This window comes from Nerophis lumbriciformis, linkage group LG01, assembly GCF_033978685.3.
Source record: "Nerophis lumbriciformis linkage group LG01, RoL_Nlum_v2.1, whole genome shotgun sequence".
In the NCBI taxonomy this organism is placed as follows: domain Eukaryota; kingdom Metazoa; phylum Chordata; class Actinopteri; order Syngnathiformes; family Syngnathidae; genus Nerophis; species Nerophis lumbriciformis.
Genome location: NC_084548.2, coordinates 42,043,545 through 42,050,000, shown reverse-complemented (window position 1 = coordinate 42,050,000; position 6,456 = coordinate 42,043,545). Strand labels below are relative to the sequence as shown.

The 6,456-nt window shown below is 35.0% G+C and overlaps 1 protein-coding gene across 2 annotated transcripts in view; it reads right to left on the bottom strand.

The window, feature by feature from the left end:
- The window catches only part of tmcc1a (transmembrane and coiled-coil domain family 1a), a 152,938-nt gene that overhangs the window by 92,100 nt on the left and 54,382 nt on the right, over positions 1-6,456 (bottom strand). The window contains exon 1 of one of the 2 annotated variants that reach the window (XM_061982085.1): positions 4,850-4,923. The exons of the other annotated variant lie outside the window; for it this stretch is intronic. The gene's annotated coding sequence lies outside the window, so the exon portion shown is untranslated. Of the gene's footprint in view, positions 1-4,849; positions 4,924-6,456 lie in introns of those variants that run through there. 2 annotated transcript variants of the gene reach the window in all.

Sequence of the window (6,456 nt, the reverse complement as noted above, 5' to 3'; positions counted from 1 at the left end):
TAAATGGATAATTTGTCAGAGACAATTTGTTTTACTATACGATGATGCTTCAGGATATAGTAATGTGTATTAGGGATGAAACGATATGAAAATGTCCTTACTATTATTATTATTATTATTATTATTATTATTATTATAATCCCGGGGTTGTTGGATGTGCTCAAAAAGTACTTATGCACAGACTGAAATCTTTTCACCAAGTTATTTTTGCCAAAAAAATAACTAAAATAAATAAAAACACTCTTAAAAAACCCACTATTTTGCATTTGTTTCTTTTAAGGCAAACTGTATGGAATAGAAATGAATGTGGGGGGAAAAAAACAAAGCAATATCAACCAGTTCCCCAAATTATCCTTACAATAGATGGCTGAACTATAGAACAAGTATCAAAGATGGTATGTCTTGGTTAGATGCAGTTTGAAAATGGAAGAACTAATAATGAAATAAAAAGAATAATTTATATTGCTAGGAAATCATACGAAAATATATAAAAACTAATGACATAAAAAATGAATACTGAAACAATAAAAATAATGCTAAATTGCTATGTGCGGTCTACTGTATACTGTATGGCTCCGGAATATGGACCTTACCTAAACCCTTATCAAAGAAATTGGAAGCATTTGAACTCTGGTTATACAGAAGAATGTTAAAAATGCCATGGACGGATTCTAAAACAAATACACACATTTTAGAAACAATTAATCGTAATAAACTGCTACGAAAGACAACTAAAACACAGAATCTTATATAATCAGGAAAGATGGTATGCAAAGGCCGCTATTAGAAGGCAAGACAGATGGAAAGAGCGGAAGAGTGAACCCAGAGCAACGTGGACTACTAACATCAAAGACTGGATCAAGCTCAACTACTGTGAATACATCAGAAAGGCACAAGATCAAGAGAAACGGTGATCCATTGTAATCAACCAGCAGACTGCGGATGAAACATGACGTAATGACGTGTGTTTTTTATTTCTTATTTTTTCTGGCAGGTGTTGAGGCATCCTACTCTGTTCAGCGCTCCTTGAACGCACCTTAAAAACATCTCTGTCTCTATTCCTGTAAGTATACAAAGATTACTATTTTCTAAAAGAGCACAGCTTGTAGGTTTAATGTATACAATTGTATAGCTAAGTTACTCAGACAGAAATGTTTATATAAGTTTAGATCGATGTATGGTGTTTCTTAATGGACAAAAACTTTAATGTCTCTTGTTTTTATGTTAGTATTTAAGCTAGCAAGCTGGCGCCAGTCAGTCTGTGAGTTTATCAAAGTGCAGTAATAAGAGTTTTTCCATCATTTTAATTTAAAGCGGTTATACTAACCGTCAGGAATGTTACCGTGATTAACATTAATACAGTGTATTGTCACAACCTCTTGTGTACTGTACACTGTTGAACCGGAACTTAAATGCCTTCAAAAGTCGAACAATTAAAAATTCAACACAAAAATATCTGACAAAAATAATCCCTTGATTTACACAATACAACAGAGAAGACTGCTGAATAACGCAAAACTGCGTTCAATGAGCATCTGAAGGATTAACTTCTTTGACTTTGGTCAAGTTTCAAAAACAGTGAGCGGTTATGCTTCTTTTTAGTTTTATTTATTTCAATTATACAGTGGTTTTTCACAGTTTTTAGACACCTAATAATGTATTTTAAAACATTATACATTACATACAGTTAATGCAATGTTTGTATGACTACAGCTTGATTCTCAGGCTGATTAATATATTTTCCTATTTCTTATAAAAAGAAAATATGTCTAAATACAGACAAAGTGGATGTGGACTAGTGGACTGTGGACTATATTCAACCTCAGAGTTTGTACTGTATATAGATATGCCCAGTCATAAAGAGACGGCTTATCAAGTTAATTCTCTCATAGATTTATCACCAAATGGATAGAAACCCATCTAAATTGAAACATCCTTAAGGAGAAGGCCATTTTATTATTTTTTCAATCTCTACAATCCCTATGTGAGACAAGAACACATATGTCTTTCTTGTTTTTTAATGGATTCTGATTTGTAATGTACAACAAGTACGAGGTGGCTAACAATGCAGCTAATGGGAGTAATCTATTGTGCTCATAAAGCCCTGTCAAACATCCAAAAAGAGCCAACAAAACTCAATTTACATGTTGTGACCTGTATGTTAACCAGGTATTAGCGATATTGATATTATGAGAGCTAACACTGAGGAACTACTTTTAGCGGAACCGTGATCACAGATACACCTTTTCACACCTCTTGAAATACTGAGCCAGTGAGTTGGTAAAAGTTTGTGCTAGATTAAAAATCATGCCTCTCACCTCTATAGTAGAAGATTGTGGCCATAAACCGATAAGTTGGTCATTCAACTAAGACCTGCTTGTCCGAGCCCTCCTTTTTTAATTTTTTTTTTTTAACCTGTGTGAGGATTATAAATAATTCTTAATCTAAACAGCAATAAACAAACATCCCATTAGTCAGCATCACAGTGAGAGCATACATTGTTTGGTAAGTGATTGTGTTATAATGTTGTAGTTTGTATTCCCTGTTTAGCACTTAGCAAAAGTGCTCCTTTGCTGGATCTGCTTATCACTTTGTTTCTAAAACTGGTAGCTCATCCTCCGTATATTTAGGTTAAAAAACATAAGGTTTCGGAACATCCTTTGTGCCAAAATAGCCGTTGTTGGCTTTCATAAAGTCTGCCATGATTATTAGTACTTGTTATTTTGTTGAAGGAAATAACAAACGTAATGCGTCAGTGGAATTAACACGTCGCCGTATGCTTAAAATGACCAAAATATGTACGTAAATATTACAAGTGGGAATCTTTGGGCACCTCACGATGCGATTACAATTACGATTCAGGAACAACGATTCGATTAAAATTGATTATTGATGCATCTTTGAAATATGTATATTGATGCAGTTTTACATTTCTTTTCGTTTCACTAAATAAGCGTTAATCACTTGCAACTTTAAAAAAAAACTGTGCATTTGTAATGAGAAACACTTAACTTAATTGCCACATAATGTGGGCCCTATAATTAAGGAACTGAGCAGATCTCTCGGTGAGGTGGCTTGCTGCAGTCAACCAAATTTTAGAACATTCTGCATTACTTTATTAACAATAAATAAATCGATTATCGATTATTGACGTTTACTAATTGATTTAATAATCCATGTCCAAATTGTGATGCAACTAAAAATCGATTATTTCCTCCACCTTTAGTAAATATTACATTATTAAGAATGTGTATGTTACTACATTACATATATACTTACAGTGTGTATAAAATGTGATAGAGCTTTTGGGATGTTTTTAGAGTGTTATATTGGGCAGAATAGAGGGAATACCATTAGCGTTAGTTGCGTTAGTAGTTAGTTGCTCGAGTTAGAATGCATAAAAAAAGCAAAAATGTGTGCTTGTTTTAAAATAACAATTATGAATGATAGACACAATTCCAAAAATAAGTACTGTTCCCCTTCACCTTATAACAACAGTAATAAATCCAAAATGCAACATAAAAATCAAATCCTCATACCATAGAAAAGAGATCCCTGGTGATCAAAGTCACATCTACCATAGTTTGCACCTTTAGCAGCCCAGCCGCTTTGTGCACTAAACTAAAATGTGTGACAGGCAGGCCAAGCATTCAGCAAGCTGTTCATCTTGTGATGTTTTGCAGAATGAACACATCTTCATTGCATGTGATGCTGGAGATTGGAGGAGACAAACACATATATTCCATCAATACAATACTCACATTAACGTGAATGCATGTATGCAAACAAATGAGACCATTTATAATAAGCCCAGGAGGGCAGACACAACATGAGTGCAGCGGGAAAAGGACAAGGAGGAGGAGGATGAGAAGGAGGCGGAGGGCAGCGTCATCATGGTGGTCTGACCATCAGAGTGAGACATGAATGGCTGCATTAGCAGTGCCCTGAAGCGCCAGTCAAGCTCTCAGCCACTTAGCAGAGTACTCTGGACTGACACAGTTAGTTTTCAAGTCACACCAGATCATTGCAATATAAATGTGTGCACAAGGTGCAGGTGCTATACGTAAGAAAGCACTCACACAGGTTATATAAAACAGTCATGGATGGAAAGATGGAATCAGGGTGCTACACTATACACACCATCAATAACTACAGTATACATACTACCAGTTATGTTTGTGCCACTACATTCTCACTGTATACATTATAGAATAATAATAAAACAAATCATCTCTGCATATATTTTGGGGAATTGGATCCATATGTGAATGTCTTCCACAGCATGGTTTTTAAAACTAAATAAACACAGCTGAGAGGTAATTTATAGAAGCATGTGCAGAGACTTTATATCAAGTGGCAGCGTGCAGTAACGGTATCTCTTATGACTTGAGCTAACTGGAAATACATGCTAACTAATGTTCCGCCATAGTTTGTAGTGTAAGCGAGGATATGGCAAATGTTTGAAGGGTTTGCCTAATGTGGAAAGTGAAGATCTCATGCATGACACATCAATGGAGTTTACGTCTGCACGAGATGAGACGATTCATTGCAACTAATACGAAAGCACACATCCAAATAAATGACAGGTAGTTAAAACGAACACAATTGTAAGCCTCGTTATAATCCATAGTTGTAAATAGCAACATATACGCCGATTAACGTGACCCCGGGACCTGTCTGAGGAAAGCAGGGTTGAGTATTAACGCGCTCAGGTTGACAGTCCCGTTAGTGTGTTTAAGCCCACAGCAGCGAACACGAGAACATATCAACAGCAGGGATTTATAGTGGTGTTTCTTCCTACATCACACACACACACACACGCATTTAAAAACTTAATATTCACACTTACATGGGTGGTAAAAAAAAAAAAAAAGTGTTGGAGGTGACGTTCAGCAGGGAGCACCTCTCTGCCCTACAGTGAGTCCACTAGTAGCTCTACCCGCCCACTGGGCTCTGACGTCAGCACGTACGACGTAACAGAGATCGAAAATAGTAGGGGGTCTCACTTCGCGGCGCAAATGATGCCACCTTTATTGTGAAGGCTTAAAATGCATTTGATTTGCTTTGATTGATTGTTTGAAACTTTTATTAGTAGATTGCACAGTACAGTACATATTCCCTACAATTGACCACTAAATGGTAACACCAGAATAAGTTTTTCAACTTGTTTAAGTCGGGGTCCACGTTAATGTTGATGACTGAAGTGTTGATATCAACCAAACCTAACCCCCCCTTCCACATCCCACACCCCGGATTGTAAATAATGTAAATAATTCAATGTATATACTCTGATGATTATCTTGTGTGATGGCTGTATTATGATGATAGTATACTGCACTGGTTCTCAAATGGGGGTACGCGTACCCCTGGAGGTACTTGAAGGTATGCCAAGGGGTACGTGAGATTTTTTTAAAATATTCTAAAAATAGCAACAATTCAAAAATCCTTTATAAATATATTTATTGAATAATACTTCAACAAAATATGAATGTAAGTTCATAAACTGAACATCAAATCAAGTAGGCTATTCCATTCATTACAATGCAACAATGCAATATTCAGTGTTGACAGTTAGATTTTTTGTGGACATGTTCCATAAATATTGATGTTAAAGATTCCTTTTTTTGTGAATTTTTTTAGAATTAAGTTAATGAATCCAGATGGATCTCTATTACAATCCCAAAGAGGGCACTTTAAGTTGATGATTACTTCTATGTGTAGAAATCTTTATATATAATTGAATCACTTGTTTATTTTTCAACAAGTTTTTAGTTATTTTTATATCTTTTTTTCCAAATAGTTCAATAAAGACCACTAGAAATGAGCAATATTTTGCACTGTTATACAATTTAATAAATCAGAAACTGATGACATAGTGCTGTATTTTACTTCTTTATCTCTTTTTTTCAACCAAAAATGCTTTGGTCTGATTACGGGGTACTTGAATTAAAAAAAAATGTTCACAAGGGGTACATCACTGAAAAAAGGTTGAGAACCACTGGTATACTGTATATATGTACCATGAATCGATTTAAGGGGACACCGACTTAAACAAGTTGAAAAACTTATTCGGGTTTTACCATTTAGTGGTCAATTGTACGGAATATGTACTGTACTGTCCAATCTACTAATAAAAGTTTCAATCAATCAATCAATTCATGCTTCACTCTGTGAAACTTTACCCTCACCCAACAGGATATTATGTGCATTCAAACAGTGACGTGCGGTGAACTAAACACCAGGTGAGGCATAGATACTTTTGGAGGTTTTTTTCTTCTTTTTTTTTTTAACTTAAATTAATATGTGCAGCTCTAATCATTGTTGATTTAGGTTGCAAATTAGAGTAACAGGAAAAAGAAGGGAGTTATTCGCTTTCATAAAAACGTTATCATAATGATATTAAAATATGATAAATGGGTCCAAAAAGTATTTGATAAAGTTGTTATTAAATACTTT